The sequence below is a fragment of the Hypanus sabinus genome, chromosome 1, assembly GCF_030144855.1.
Source record: "Hypanus sabinus isolate sHypSab1 chromosome 1, sHypSab1.hap1, whole genome shotgun sequence".
Taxonomy (NCBI): domain Eukaryota; kingdom Metazoa; phylum Chordata; class Chondrichthyes; order Myliobatiformes; family Dasyatidae; genus Hypanus; species Hypanus sabinus.
This window is the reverse complement of record NC_082706.1, coordinates 48,920,736-48,937,538: the sequence shown is the minus strand read 5'-3', so window position 1 is coordinate 48,937,538 and position 16,803 is coordinate 48,920,736. Positions and strand designations below refer to the sequence as shown.

At 41.3% G+C, this 16,803-nt stretch overlaps 2 long non-coding RNA genes across 2 annotated transcripts in view; one reads left to right on the top strand and one right to left on the bottom strand.

Annotated features, from left to right (window-relative positions):
• The window catches only part of LOC132393548 (uncharacterized), a 45,820-nt gene extending 32,442 nt beyond the window's left edge, over window positions 1-13,378 (bottom strand). The window contains exon 1 of the long non-coding RNA XR_009511933.1: window positions 13,240-13,378. This is a non-coding gene — a long non-coding RNA (uncharacterized LOC132393548). The remainder of the gene's footprint in view (window positions 1-13,239) is intronic.
• Window positions 13,379-13,459: 81 nt separating this feature from the next.
• LOC132393551 (uncharacterized) lies at window positions 13,460-16,540 on the top strand. The gene is made up of 2 exons (XR_009511935.1): window positions 13,460-13,569; window positions 13,859-16,540. It is a non-coding gene; the product is annotated as an uncharacterized LOC132393551 (long non-coding RNA).
• Window positions 16,541-16,803: the final 263 nt, after the last annotated feature.

Sequence of the window (16,803 nt, the reverse complement as noted above, 5' to 3'; positions counted from 1 at the left end):
GATGTAATCATTACTATAAAATATAGGAGCATCTGGCCCATCGAATCTGCTCTGCCATTTCCTCACGGCTGATCCATTTTCACTCTCAACTCCACTCTCCTGCCTTCTCTCCATAATCTTTCAAAACCTAATAAAGACCCAATCATCCTCTGCCTTAAATATACCCAATAATCTGGCCTCCACAGCCACCTGTGGTAATGATTTCCACAAAGTTACCATCCTGTGGCTAAAGAAATTCCTTCTCAGCTCCATTCAAAATGGACATCCCTCTATACTGAGGCTGTGCCCTCCAGTCATAGATCCATCCACTCTGGGAAACAATCTCTCCACATCCACTCCATCTTGGTATTTGAACATTTGATAGGTTTCAATGTGATCCCTCCTTATTCTTCTGAAATCCAGTGAGTACGAACCCTGAGTCATCAATCACTCCTCATACGATAACACTTCATTCCTGTGAACCTCCTCTGGACCCTCTCCAATGTCAGCACATCCGTTTTTAGATAATGGGGCCAATACTGTTCACAGCACTCAACTGAGGGCTCACCAGTGCCTTGTAAAGCCTCAGCATCGCCCTCTTGCTTGTATATTCCAGTCCTCTCAAAATGAATGCAAACATTGTATTTGCCTTCCTCACCACTGCACTGAGCTTTATGGAATACTGCACAAGGACTTCCACGTCCCTTTGCACCTTGTATTTGACATTTTCTAGTCATTAAAAAAAAAGTTTATGCTTTTGTTACTTCTACCAAAGTAAATAACTATACAATTCCTGACACTGTATTTCATCTGCCACTTCTTTGACATTCTCCTAATCTGTCTAAGTCTTTCTGCAGCCTTCCTGCTTCCTTAACTCTACTTATCCCTTCATCTATTTATGTATTGCCCATAAACTTGGCAAAAAAGCCATCAAGTTCATTGTCTAAATCATTGACATAGAGTAGAAAATGAAGTGGACTCAACACAGACCCCTGAAGAATGCCACTAGTCACCAGCAGCCAATCAGAAAAGGCTCTCTTTATTCCCACTTTTTGCCTCTTGCCAATCAGCTGAAGCTCTATCCAGGCTTGTGACACCCATGCTCTGCCCATGCTTCCTGTAACACCCGGGTCTTGTTAAGCAGCCCATGGGCGCAGTTTGTCAAAGTCCTTCTGAAAATCCAAGTACAAAACATCCACCAATTCTCCTTCTTTGCTTGTTGTTTCCTCAAGAAATTCCAACAGATTTGTCAGGCAAGATTTAACCTTAAGGAGACCATGCTGACTGACCAATTTTATCTTGTGCTTCCTAAGATCTCATTCTTGACAATCATCTTTCAACACCTTCCCAACCACCGTCAGTTAACTGACACTTAATCTTCTTTCTTCTGCCTCCCTCTCTTCTTGAAGAGGAAGGTGACCTTTGCAATTTTCCAGTCCCACAGAACCATGCTCGAATCTAATGATTCTTGAAAGATCATTATAATCCCCACACCCCAGTCACCTCTTTCAGAACCCTACCTTTCAGCTTCCCAAACACCTTCACCCTGGTACTAGCAAATGCACTCACTTCTGCCCCGACACTCTCAAAATCCCAGCATTCTGCTGGTATCTATTACAGCGAAGGCAGATGCAAAGTAATTATTTAGTTCATATATTATTTCCTTGTTCCCTATTATTACTGCTCCAGCATAATTTTCCTGCTGTCTGCTATCTACTCTCACTTTTCTTTTACTCTTAATATATCTTAAAAATCTTTTGGTGTCCTTTTTGATATTATTGGCTAGTTTATCTTCATATTTCATCTCACCTTGTGTTTATTTTAGTTACCTTCTGTTGATTTTTATAAGCTTCCCAATCTTCTGACTTCCCACTAATTTTTAATCCATTTTATGCCCTCATTTTTGTTTTTATGTTGTTTTTGATTTCCATAGTCAGCGACAGCTATGTCATCCTGGATTTAGAATAATACTTCTTCTTTGGGATGTATCTATCCTGGGCCTTCTGAATTGCTCCCAGAAATTCCAGACATCTCTGCAAATCTCCCCCTCTAATCAACTTTGACTAACTCCTCTCTCATGCCTCCATAATTCCCTTTATTCTACTGTTAAACTGATACACCTGACTTTAGCTTCTCCAACTCAAATTGCAAGGTATGAGCATATGAGAGTCAGCACGAGATTCTATGGAAGTTAAAGAGACACCCAGATGGTATGTTGCTTCCCAGGCGCCAGGATCAGGGATATCTCCAATTGGGTTCATGGAATTCAAAAGGGAGAGAGTGAGCAGTAAGAAGTCTTGGTCAATTTCGGCCACCCTCCTATTGTAAAGAGGTTTTTAAATTAAGATTGCAGACAAGATGTTGCCTGGACTTGGGGGCTCGAGTTACAATGAGAAATTGTGCAGATTAGTATTTTATTCCCTGGACATATTAAACAGGTAGGATGAAAAAGAAGATAGATAGGGTGAAAGCACACAGTCTTTTTTTGTCAGGGATGTGGTGCGAGATAACAAGAAGGTCTACCATCAGAGACAAAGAGATTTTAAAAGCACCTTCTTTATGCAGAGTATGGTGTGTATTTGGAACAAATTGCCAGAAATACTAGTTGAGTTGGGCATATTAGCAACATTCAAAAACCATCTAGATGAGCCTATGGATAGGAGAGGTTTAGAGGATCAAATCCAGGCAGATGGGACAGACTGTTGGACTACATGGACTACATGACAGTTGGCCAAAGGGCCTGTTTCGGTGCTGAGTATGAAAATAATTCTTTTTTTGTAATTTATTTTTTATTGAAATTCAGCATCATACAAACATTTCCATAAGATGTATTTCAGATGCTGTATATGTATCATATATTCATGTTTGCCACAAATCTCCACATAGTATTTATCTGAGGTATACACTTATAGAAAAGAAAGAACAAAAGGAAAACCATGTACAAGTAGGGAGTGATCTTTTTACAACATAATCATTGATTTGTGAGAATAAAATCAGGCCTATGGGGTGTTATGTAGTTAAGCCATTTTTCCCAGTATGAATCAAATTGTTTGAATTCATGATTGACAGATGCTGTTATATACTCCATTTTGTAAATGTCCATCATAATATCCATCGATGCATTTAAAGTTGGGCACTCCTGTGATAACCATTTCCCGGTAAGAATCTTCTTACCAGCCACCAGCAGCATATTCTTTAAATATTTATCTCTTTTCAACCATTCTTCAGGTATATACCCAAAATATATGGTCTTACTTTCTAAGGGTATTTCACATTTAAAAATTCCCTGGAGGGCATTGTGTATCCCACTCCAATAGGCTTTGATAACCTGAAAATAATACTAAAAAGTTAAACAACAAAGAAGAAACTGACTTTAAACACAAAATAATCATAAACCTGCAGCTCACAGAATCTAGTACAAAGAGTGACCACACTTAACACTAGGAATTCACAAACCCACTGTGGTTTGTGTGAGGCAGGTCATCCCCTGGTCACTTCTGAAACAGGAAACCCGCTATAAACATCAGAACTAAATACAGCAGAAAAAACACCGAGTGCAGACAGAAAAAAAACAAGAAAGGAAATAGCAGGAAACAAAAGGAGTGAGAGCATTGAAGGTTCTTCCTCAACACACAGGCAGCAGGACCAACAGGAAAACCAACCAGAGGAGGAGGATGATGACGCATGGCTGAGGGTATCAGAAACGTGTAGACTATCTCTGAACGTGGAGAGAATTCAGAAATTAGAGGTGTCATGGGATTTTGGAGTGCAGGATTCCTCAACAATTAACTTACAGGTTGTGGAAGGTAAATGCAATTCATTTCAAGAGGACTAGAATATAAAAGCAAAGACATAATGCTGAGGCTTCACAAAGTACCGGTCAGACTTCACTTGAGGTATTGTGAAGAATTTTTGGGCGTTATCTAAGAAAGAATATCTTGGATTTGGAGATGAGCCTCTCAAGAGGAGGTTCACAATAATAACCCTGGGAATGAAAAGCCACAGGTTTGAGGAACGTTTGATGGCTCTGGGCCTGTACTCCCTGGGGAAATACCAATGCCCTTGAATGGAAAATCCTTCAAAAAGTAGTGGACATGGCCCAGGCAATCACAGGTAAGTCCCTCTCCACCACTAAGCATATCTATACAGAGCGTTGTCACTGGAATGCAGCATCCATTATAAGTGGCCCACCCCCACTAGTTATGCTCTCTTCTCACTGCTGTCATCAGGAAGAAGGTATGGGAGCCTCAGAACTCATACCAGCAGGTTCAGGAGCAGTTATTACCCCTCAACCATTAAGCTCTTGAACCAAAGAGGATATCTTTACTCATCGTCACTTGCCTCATAATTGAACAGTTCCCACAATCTATGGACTCACTTTGAAGGACTCCTCATCTCATGTTCTTGATGCTTACGTGCAATCATTTCTTTTTTTTAAATATTAGTACTCACACAGTTTGTCATCTTTTGCACACCCTAATTGGTGTGGTCTTTCACTGACTCTATATGGCTATTATATTTATTGAATATGCCCAGAAGAAAACAAATCTCATCAACATATATAGTGACATTTATGTTCTTTGATAATAAATAAACTTTGAGATCTCACTTAAATGAATGGAGAGGTGTACACAGATAAGATGTTTTTATTAGTGGAAGAGTCTAGGACCAGAGAGTGCAGTCTCAGAATACTGAGATGAGAATTTTTTTTTTAACCAGAGGGTAATGGGAGCACCATAAGAGGGTATGTCATGGACAGTGAGGGTCCTCAGTGACGAATGCCACCTTTTGAGACAATGCCTTAAGATCGCCCAGCACTTGGTGCCTGTGATGTTGCTGCATTTAAGGTTTTCATTGCACGTAGTTAAGATAGTAACCTTGACTTTTTAGATGTCTTTGATGGTGGGGAGGGTTTGTGTTTCTGCAGATATTGCCTGACCTGGTTTGAAATTATATGGGAAAATTGGGTGCCATGGAAGCATAGAAGTTAGCATGACACTGTTACAGCCCACGGCACTGGAGTTCAGATTTTAAATTTGATGTCATCTGCCTCCCCGTGCAATGCATGACTTTTCGCTGGGTGCTCGTTTCCTCCTACAGTCCAAAGACATACTGGTTAGTAGGATAACTAATCATTGGAATTAGTCCTGAGATTAAGTCAAGATCTTGAAATTAGGGGTTGCTGGGCAGTGGAGTTAAAAGGGCCAAGGGCACATTCTGCATTGTACCTCTAGACATAAATAGGTAAAATTACATGCAGTTACCTGTAACGAAGGAACCCCTGTACCGATGGAAATGTGTGTGAATGCAGAATCAATTTGGAAATGGGAAATGTGCTTAAAATACTTTGAAACAGTGACAGGAAATGCCAAACACCAGACAGCAGAGTTCCAAAGAGTTAGGGAGAATTTAAAATAAATTTAAGTATTTTTTCCATATAGAGGGCAGCAGGAGTCTAGAACATGCTGCTGAGGCAGTGGTGGAGGCAAATATGACAGCAATATTTAGAATCAAAATCAGACTTAATATCACTGTTATTTATCATCAAATATGTTATTTTGTTGCAACTTTAAATTGCAATATATAATTCAAAACTATAAATTACAGTAAGAAATATATTGTACTGTACTGCTGCTACAATTAAAAACAAATTTCATGGCATTGTGCAAAATCTATCAGCGGTGGCAACAGAGCTCGACAGAGGAGAGCTCCTCACGGGTCAGAGTTGGTGACTTAAAATGAGAGCTTCACGGGCATTAGTCCATTATGCCGGGCCTATCAGCAGTGGCAACTGAGCTTGATGGAGCAGTTAAAAGTGCACAAAGAATAAGCGAGGCGGCCATTGTCCGGAATAGGGCAGTGGTGACAGTAGAAGCGACAGGCTTTAGCTCTTTCAGGCTTCGGCAAGATCTATGGCGTATCAGAAAGATAGGTTATTAGGCAGAGGGGCTGGTGTGGCTCTGTATATAAGAAATAATATTAAACCATTGGAAAGCGATGACATAGGATTGGGTTGAGTTAAAAAAATGGCAAGGGTAAAAGGACCTTAATGGCAGTTGTATACAGGCCTCCAAACAGTAGCCGGGATGTGGATTACAAATTACAGCAGGAGACAAAAAAGGAATGTCAGAAAGGCAATGTCATGATTATCGTTGGGGATTTTAACAAGAAAGTGGATTGGGAAAAACAGGTCAGTACTGGACCTCAAGAGAGAGAACTTGTAGATGGCTTTTTAGAGCAGCTTATTGTTGAACTCACTAGGGGATCGACTGTTCTGGATTGGGTGTTGTGCAATGATCCGGAGGTGATAAGAGAGCTTAAGGTTAAGGAAACCTTATGCAACAGTTATCACAATATGATCGAGTTCACATTGAAATTTCAGAGGGAAAAAAATATAATCCAATGTGTCAATATTTCAGTAGGATGAAGGAAAACACAATGAAATGAGAGGAGAATTGTCTGAAGTAGACTAAAAAGTAGACATTTGCAGGAAAGACAGTAGAGCGGCAATGGTTGGAGTTTCTGTGAAAAATGAGGGAAATGCAAGACAGATATATTCCAAAGAAGATATTTTCAAAGGGAAGAAGGACACTACCATTGCTGACAAGTGAAGTCAGAGTTAGAGTAAAAGCAAAAGAGAGGGTATACAAGGAAGCCAGAGCTAGTGGGAAGATAGAGGATGGGGAGCTTTTACTAACTTGCAGAAGGAAACTAAAAAGGTCAGTTGGAAGGAAAAAATGAATTATGAAAGGAAGCTGGCGACAGATATCAAAGAAGATAAAGCTTTTTAAAGTATATAAAGGGTAAAAGAGAGTCGAGGGCAGATATTGTAATGAGAGACACAAAGATAAGAGAGGAACTAAATGCATATTTTACATCAGTCTTCACAGTGGAAGATATCTGCAGTATACCGGACATTCAAGAGTGTCAGTGAAGTGAATTTTTTGCAGTAAATATTACAATTAAACAGCTTCTCAGGAAGCTGAATGGTCTGAGGATGGATAAATCTCCTGGACCTAATGGAATGCACTCTTGGGTTCCGAAAATACCAAGCCTGGACTGACACCAACTTACTGCCCTCTACTGTGACTATTGTCTTGTTTATCATTCATTGTAATGCCTGCACTGTTTTGTGCACTTTATGGAGTCCTGGGTAGGTCTGTAGTCGAGTGTAGTTTTTCTTTCTGTATTGTTTTTATGTAGTTCAGTGTAGTTTTTGTACTGTTTCATGTAGCACTATGGTCCTGAAAAATATTGTCTCATTTTAACTGTGTACAGTACCAGCAGTTATGGTCGAAATTACAATAAGAAGTGATATGACTTGACTTGACTTGAAGGAAATAGCTGGTGAGATTGCAGAGGCATTAACAATGATCTTTCAAGAAACGACAGATTCTAGCATTATAACAGATGACCGCAAAATTCTAAATGTTACTCCGCTATTTAAGAAGGGTGGGAGGCAGCAGAAAGGAAATTATATACCTGTTAGCCTGACATCAGTGGCTGGAAAGTTATTGGAATCAATTGTTGGGAATGAAATTACAGAGTACCTGGAGGCATATGACAAGATAGGCCAAAGACAGCATGGTTTCCTGAAAGAAAAATCCTGCGTGACAAACCTACTACAATTCTTTGATGATATCACAAGCAGGGTAGACAAAGCAGATGGAGTACACTTGGTGTACCTGGATTTTCAGAAGGCTTTTGACAAGGTGCCGTACATGAGGCCGCTTGGCAAGATAACCATATAACAATTACACCACAGAAACAGGCCATCTTGGCCTTTCTAGTCTGTGCCAAACGATTACTCTCACCCAGTCCCACCCACCTGCACTCAGCCCATAACCCTCCATTAATTTCCTGTCCATATACCTATCCAATTTTACTTTAAATGACAATATAAAACCTGTCTCTACCACTTACTGGAAGCTCGTTCCACATAGCTACCACTCTGAGTAAAGAAATTCCCCCTCATATCACCCCTAAACTTTTGCCCCCTAACTCTCAACTCATGTCCTCTTGTTTGAATCTCCCATATTCTCACTGGAAAAAGCTCATCAACGTCAACTCTAGCTATGCCCCTCATAATTTTAAATAGCTGTATCAAGTCCCCCCCCTCAACCTTCTACGCTCCAAAGAATAAAGACCTAACTTGTTCAACATTTCTCTGTAACTTAGGTGCTGAAACCCAGGTACGTTCTAGTAAACCTTCGCTGTACTCTCGCTATTTTGTTGACATCTTCCAGTGACCAGTACTGTATACAATACTCCAAATTTGGCCTTACCAATGCCTTATACAATTTTAACATTACATTAAGAGTCCATGGAATTAGAGGGAAGTTATTATTGAGGGTGGAGCATGGCCTGATTAGCAGTAAAAAGAAAGTGGGAATAAAGGGATCCTATTCTGGCTGGCTGCCGGTTACTAGTGGAGTTCCAAAGGGGTTGGTGTTGGAACTGCTGCATTTTACGATGTATGTCAATGATTTGGACGATGGTATGAATGGATTTGTGGCTAAATTTGCCAACGTTCCAAAGATAGGTGGAGAAGCGGGGTGTTGAGGAAACAGAAAGCTTCCAGAGAGACTTACATAGTTTAGGGGAATGGGCAAAGAAGTGGCAAATGAAATATAACGTTGGAAAGTATATGGTCATGCACTTCGGTGAAAGAAATAATTGGGCAGACTATTATTTTGATGGGGAGAGAACTAAAAATGCAGACATGCAAAATGGGAGATCTTGTGCAATATACCCTAAAGGTTAACCTCCAGGTTGAGTCTGTTGTGAAGAAGGCGAATGCAATGTTGGCATTTATTTCTGGAGGCATAGAATATTAAGAGCAGGGATGTAATGTTGAGGCTCTATAAGATCAATCGTGAGACCATAGTTGGAGTATTGTGTGCAGTTTTGGGCTCCTTATTTTAGAAAGGATACACTGACATTGGCGAGGGTTCAGAGAAGATTCACGAGAATTATTCCAGGAATGAAAGGGTTACCGTATGAGAAACATCTGGTAGCTCTTGGGCTGTATTTCCTGGAGTTCAGTAGAATGAGGGGGGATCTCCAAGAAACATTCTGAATTTTACAAGGCCTGAACAGATTAGATATGGCAAAGGTATTTCCCATGGTACGGGGTTCTAGGACAAGAGGGTACAACTTCAGGATCGAAGGATGTCCTTTTAGAACTGAGATGCTTAGAAATTACTTTAGTTAGAAGGTGGTAAATCTGTGGAATTTGTTGCCATGAGCAGCTATGGAGGCCAAGTCATTGGATGTATTTAAGTCAGAGATAGATAGGTTCTTGATAAGCCAGGGCATCAAAGAGTATGGGGTGAAAGCAGAGGAGTGGGGATGACTGAAAGAATTGGAGCAGCCCATGATTGAATGGTAGAGCAGACTTTGTAAGCCTAATGGCCTACTTCTGCTCCTATCTCTTATAGACAAATGTGAGTGATAATAAACCTGACTCTAATATGGGGCTCTTGTGGACTGAGAGTGGGAAAGTGGCAGGGAGAGGGGCATCATGGTTAGGAAAAGAAGGCAGAGGGGTGTAAGTGGGAAATCCCTGAGGAACATTCTGCAAAGATCAATAAACCAATTGCTTGCAACAAAATGACCTTGCCTGGTGTCTCAGGGCTGTGTGTGTCTGCACAGATGCCATCCAACGTTCCTGGCATTCCTCTGCCACTTGTCCGACACTCCTTCCATGGTGCTCCACACTTACCATTCCCTTCATCCCTTGCTCGAGCCAGATTTACAAACACACCCTCCACTCGACATTGACATATACAGTTCTGTACATAAGTCTTAGGCAGCCTCGCTACACACGTGTGCCTAAGACTTTTCCACAGTACAGTATAAAATAAAATTAAATAAGTAATGCAGAAAGAGAGCAAAAAAAAAAAGAAAATGAATAGTGAGGTAGTCAACATAGGTTCGGTGTCCATTCAGAAATCTGATGGTGGTAGGGAGGCAGGTGTTTCGAAAATGTTGAGTGTGCGTATCTTCTCCTTGATGGTAGCAATGTGGAGAGAACATGTCTAGGGTGACGGAGTTCCTGAATAGTGCATGCAGATGTCTTTGATGAGAGGGAAGCTAAAGCCCAAGATGGAGATGGTTGAATTTGCAATTTCCTGCAGCTCTTTCCGATCCTGTGCAGTGGCCCCTTCATACCAGAGAGTGATACAGACAGCTAGTGTGCTCTCCAGAGCACATCTGTAGAAATTTGGGAGAGTCTCTCATGACTTACCAAGTCTCATTAATCTCCTGATGAAATATAGCCATTGTCGTGCCTTCTTTGTAATTACATCGACAGGTTGGGCCTGAGATAGATCTTCAGAGATGTTGACTGGCATTTAGATGGACACATGAACAGGTACGGTCGGGAAGCAAACAGATCATACAAAGACAGATGGGATTATTTCACTGGGATCACACCTGACGCAGGAACAACCACAAACACTGTTTCTTGTATTTTATATTCTGCATTGTAATCCTTAATTTTGAGACCCATTTTAAGAAGTACCTCCAGGAATTAAAAGCGCAGTGGCAGCTCAGATGGAGAAGGCTGGAGTGCAGAAAGAGTGACAGCGAAAACAGCCTGGCAGTTGTAACTCCGTCAGCAGGGCAATACTTTATATGTACAGTAATTCCACAGAAATCACCTCTGGCTGGGAGAGAGGCTCCCTCCTGAGGCCATCCCCTTCACATGCATCCATAATTTAGTTTAAGTAATGATTATCATGTACATATATTTATGAATGTATTAATATTAATGTATGGAACATAAGTAAGAAGCGCACTTTATATTGACATTGAATGTGTACTTTCCCCTTTACATTTGACCTTCCAAAGTGCAACACCTCACACTTGCCCAGATTAAACTCCACCTGCTATTTCATCACACATCTGTAACTGATCTGTACCTCACCATATCCTCTTACAACTCCACCACACTGCCCACAACTCCCCCCAATCTTTGAGTCCTCTAAACTTATTAATCAAAGCCGTGTTCAAGTGTATTTCCATCCATGTCATATATATTATACACAGCATATCACAATCACAAACATATCATCCAAATACGTTATTGCACCAGTGTGTCAGCTGGGATAGGAGTGAGATATAATCCATTACTGGCCATGCATGGTGACAGAATAACTAAAGACATTCATATCTGACAGACCAGTAAACTCTCAGAGCACAGACATAACTTCAGCTTATCCAGGAATCTAATATAAATAAAAATACACTGTGTGCTCAGTTCCCTTTGGTTCTTTCTGTTATTTATATCCTCCTCTCACTTCAAACGCTGTGGTGCTTAAACAGTCAGCCTTTTGTTGAACCGCTGTGCTCAGACAAGTCACAAGGGAAAACTGGCCAAAGAATTCAGTTGGGATATAAAATAAGCCACAGGCAGAGTAAGGAGGAGGAGAGGCTGAGGGGCCAGAGCTGGGGGCTGGGGCAGTCAAGTGATGAGGCAGTCCAGGCAGGAATTTAATCCTGAAGTGAGATTTTCAAATCATTGAGTTCAGCACATCAGGAAACTCGTCCCTTCCCCTACTCCACCTTTTTCTCTTTTTTTTCCATTCATCATTCAGGTTATCCTCTCACCTTTTCTCTTCTCCATATCTTCCTTTGGTTCCACTTCTCCTTCCCTTTCTTCCATAGACCACTATCCTTGCCTAAAAATATATATTTTTCCAGTTTTTTGCCTCTTCCACCTTTCATCTGTTTTCTTTCTTCATTCTCCTCCCCCACACAACCCACCTTCCCTCAGTTGGATTCACCTGTCAGCATATACTCCCTCCCCACCCCCATCTTCTTAATCTGGCTTCTTTGCCTTCCTTTCTCGTCCTGATAAGTTCATTCCCCCCCATAGATGCTGTCTGACCTGCTGTGATCCTCCAGCATTTTGTGTTTTCTGGATTTCTCCAAAGGTGTTGACCAAAACATGAAGGGGTACAGGCACTGGAGGGGACCACAGAGAAGGAGAGGGATGTAGGGGGCAGAAGGGGTTAGAGAGACAGGGAGGAGTGTAGGGAACAGAGGTGATTACAGAAATGAGGAGGTGTGTAGGGATCAGAGAGGGTTACATAGATGCCAAGGTGACAGGATAAATATATACTCAACGGTTTTATATCTGACTGTTCAATAAACTCTCAAGGCAAGGACAGAAGGGGTGTAGAGGCCAGAGGGTGTTCACAATTGGAGAGGTAAGTAGGGATCAAGAGGGGGTTGAAAACACAGGGCTGGTGAGAAGCAGGAAATCAGGGGTGATTCTAGAGGAAGTTTATATTGCTGCATCCTGCATTGCCTAAGCTGAGAACAGGATGGGATGGAGCTCACAACAGTGCCCACCTATCATTTGGTTATTCATCCAAAACGCCAGAGGAGGGATGTGCCTCCCGAAACATGACCGGCACTGAATCTCATATAGAGAGATGCAATGAGATGAGATGGGCCAGCTAGACTAAGTTTGAGTGACTCCATCAACCTGACTGATAGAAAACACAAGAGAGGAACCTTGTGGGCCCTTCAGTCCATCATGTCCAAGTCATTTTCATTATCCGTTAATATTGTTTTGTTTAGTTGCATGCATGTGTACGATTGAATGGCAATAAACTTGAATGTACTGTGGAGAGCATTCTAACAGGCTGCATTGCTGTCTGACATAGGGAGCCACTGCAAAGGATTGAATTAAGCTGCAGAAAGTTGTAAACTCAGTCAGCTCTATCATGGGCTCTAGCCTCCCTAGGATATCTTCAAGGGGCAATGTCTCAAAAAGGTGGTTTTAATCATTAAGGGCTTCCATCATCCAGGACATGCCCTCTTCTCAAAACTATCATCAGAGGAGGAGATACGGGAACCTGTTTTTTAGATTTTATTATTATGTATTGGAATGTACTGCTGTGGCGTAACAACAAATTTCATGATGAGGGATATTAAACCTGATTCTGGAATTCCACCAGAACAGCAGGGCATCTTGGTTGGCATAGAACTGTTGGGCCTAGAGGTCTCTTTCTGTGTTGTGTAATCTCATGTGTTTTCTCTGCAAAGGTCTGAACCTGATTCACTCACAAAACGCTGGAGGAAATCAGCAAGTCAGGCAGCATCTACGTTGGGAAATTAACAGACCATCGAGCAAATACCTTCATCATTATTGTAAAGGAATGAAGCAGAACCCTTTATTCCCCTCCATAAATCTTGCCTGACCTGCTGAGTTTTGTGTGTGTTGCATGGTCTCGTGTGTTTCTGTACCTGATACATCGATGCTGCTGAAGCTTTGGGGCCACCGGAGGTGAGAGTGGGGAGACCTCCCATCACTCCTCCAGCACACCAGAGGGTGCTATAGAAGAAACTCCCAGCTCTGCCAATCCGGTGCGCCTGCATGTTGCCGACGATCGCCATCTAGCCGGAAGGTGGGTGAATCCGCTGCTGTCGGACGTCTGTCGACGCCGGGGTATCCAGGTCTGAAGTAAAATGAAGTGCTCGTTCGGTTGTCCGAAGCGGCTCCAGTTTTCGCCGTCCTACACGCACCGTCATCGCCGTCGTCCCTCTCCCTTCTGACGTTTTGCGTCATAACGTCGGGTACGTATTATAATTCGTGGACATTCGGCCCTGCCTACCTTTCCTACTCCATTCTGCCAGCGACTGCGTCAGCGCCACTTTTCCACGAACAGTTTGGCTTGGATTTATTATCAGTTTTCCAGAACGTTAAGTTTATTGTCTGGCGGGAAAAGTACAGTGCAATAACTTACCAAAATGCTGGTGTGACACAGCAGGCCAGGCAGCATCTATAGGGAGAAGCGCCGTCGACGTTTCGGGCCGAGACCCTTCGTTCTGACCAGCATTTTGTGTGTGTCGTTTGAATTTCCAGAATCTGCAGATTTCCTCGTGTCATTGCAAAATCTTATCGGTTACAACATAAGTGAAAAACCGCACAGAATAAGGATACAGTGCTAATGGGTTCATGGGCCATGTGGAAGTTGGATGGATTATTATTGTCACATGTAGAGATAAAAAATGAAACTAGCAACCATATATGTAAACGTAGTTGCTAAGTTAAGCTCTTTGTAGTAAAAGTTCATGTTTACTGTTTGTTTCTTATTTGTAGATGTTTTATTCATTGATGTTCTGTGTCTGATGCTACTGCAATATTTTACTGCACCTCTGCATATTGATGCACTTGAATTTCATATTGACATTTGTGCATTCATGTAGAATAGCACAAAACACAGAATAAGGTGTTAACAATACAAATAATGTGCAGTGCAGACCGGCAATGAGATACTTGGAGCATAGTGAAGTAGACTGAGGTTGATAGTCTCTCTTACTGTACTGGGGATTGTTTAATGTTCTTTTAAAAGCAGGACAAAAGCTCTCCTTGAGATTGGTGGGTACACACTATCACACGTTTGTATCTTCTGCCCAATGCGAGTATGTAGAACAAGGAATGGCTGGGATGGGTGGGTATTTGATTTTGCTGGCTGCTTTACTGAGGCAGCCATAAGTATAAATAAAGTCCACGGAGGAGAGGCTTGTTGTGTTTTTACCTATTCCGGTAATATTTGAGTAATATTGTAAATATATTTTTGAGCATTCGTTGTATAAAGTTCCTGAATGGCATACGACAAAACTAGAGCACACATATTATTCTGCTCCGTGCTTTCTTTCAATTAGTTTTATGCTTTGGAGTTACACAACATAACCAGGCTGGTTAGCTTGATGTGCTAAGCTGGATGGTGGAGGGGAAGAAGCTGTTCGGAATTGTTGAATCATTCCCAAATCCACTCCGTGTACAGAAGTTCAGCCAACTCTAAAATTGCCCTGAACTTGCTCCAGAGCACAGAACACAGAAGAGTTCAGCAGGCTCTTAGCCCATGATACTGTGCCAAGCGAATGAAACAAATCCATATCTAACATCATTCTTCTGCCGACTCAATGTCCATTTCCCTCCATCCCCTGCACATTCATGCATCTGCCTCATGGCCTCTTCATCAACTTTACTGTATTCGTTTCCACCACGCATTCCAGATACCCACCATTCTGTGTAAAATCCTTGCCCTGAACATCTTTCAATTTTACCCTTCCCCTTAAATGCATGCCCTCTGATATTAAACATCTTGACTCTGTTTAATTATCAAAGTTGTGTGTAGATGATATTGGTTTATATTTTTATACAGAAGCAATGCATCTGTTTTACATTTGCATTGTATTCTGTGTTGTGCGTTTATTATATTAACTAGTCACATGGGTGCGGACGTGATAAAAGGGAAGGGCTTAGTTACATATTCTTGCTTTATTCTGGGCAGTTTAGAGCTAGGGATGGCCCCTTGTCATGTCTTTTGTTGACTACTTTGCTTAAGTCTACTTAAGTACATTTAATGTTGCTCATTTCAGTTTCATTGCTTCAAGATTGTATGTTTTGCTAGTTGCTCTTTAATGATTGACAGCGTTACTTTGACATTTTTGAAACATTATTTTTGGATTGATCAACAGGTGCTCTATAGAGGATAATTTCCCTTGTGGTCTCTTGCAGTGGCATTGGTTTATTCAAACTGCACTACATTATGCTTGTAATGTACTATGTTGCTGCTGTAAAATGCTGATTTTCATGCCATTTTTACCCTGGGTGCACATGCCCATGATAATAAATCCAAACTCATTTGTCTCTGAGACAGAATATACAGCAATGAAACAGGCCCTTTGGCCCAACTCATCCTTACTGACCAAGATATTCAGCTAAGCTGGTTTCATTTGCCTGGATTTAGCCCTTATGCCTCTAAACCTTTCCTCTCCATGTACCTGCCCAAGTGTCATTTCAGATGTTATTAATGTACCTGCTTCAACCACTTCCCTCAGAAGCACATTCCATCACTGTCTGGGGACAAGTTGCCCCTCAGTCCCCTTTAAATCTTTCATCCATATGCTAGTCACACAAAACCACAATAGGTTCTTCAGCCCATCAAGTTCATGCTGAGCTGCAAACCTATTAATACCAACTGAGAGGAATGAGTTAACTTAGCCAAAAGTCATTTTTTGGTTCTTCCTAAGTATGTACAGTAGTATATAACAAAAAATGGTGGTTGTAAGACAAAGTGTTGTCAGCTTGAATTTTCTAATGGCCTGAATATGAGAATGAATACTCATCCTTGAGATGAGATACTGGCAATAAATATTTTTTTGCTTGCAGACCTGCTGTGTCTGTTTCTAAGTTATGCCCTCAGACTGAAGGTCACAAGGGTTAAGACGATACAGACCAGACAGAATACTTGGTATTGGAAATGTACCAAGGTAAGAGTTATGTTTTATTTTTGAGGGATGTAAAAATGGAGCACCCTCTTGGTGTAAATGGGAATGTATCCTAAGGCCTGGCCGTAACAAGAGAGAAAGAGAGAGGAAGAGGGAAAATTTGCTGAAGGCCACTTGTTCCTTTCAGCAGTATTTGGTAGCTTGGTAACTATTTTGTCTCTTCTACTGTTTAACTAATTATTGTTTCTCTTTTTCTGCATTTTATGACTTGTATTATTCCAGTAAAGTAATCACATATAACCTTGAATGCACGTACAGTGTCTCCTCATTTTCTGCTTGCCGCTGAATAAGAAAAGAACGAAGTATAAATTTTAAAATATTTTTGCTTCAGCAACTCAGACATATTAATGTCAATTTTATTTTTTCCATCTGTCCATCAATTTCCTTGCAGATTCTACCCCTCACTCACATACTGAGGGGGAAATTTAGAGCGGCCATTTAACCCACTCACCTTGCACATCATTGGGATGTGGGAGGGAAATGGACCCCCCAAGGAAAATCTTAAGTGTT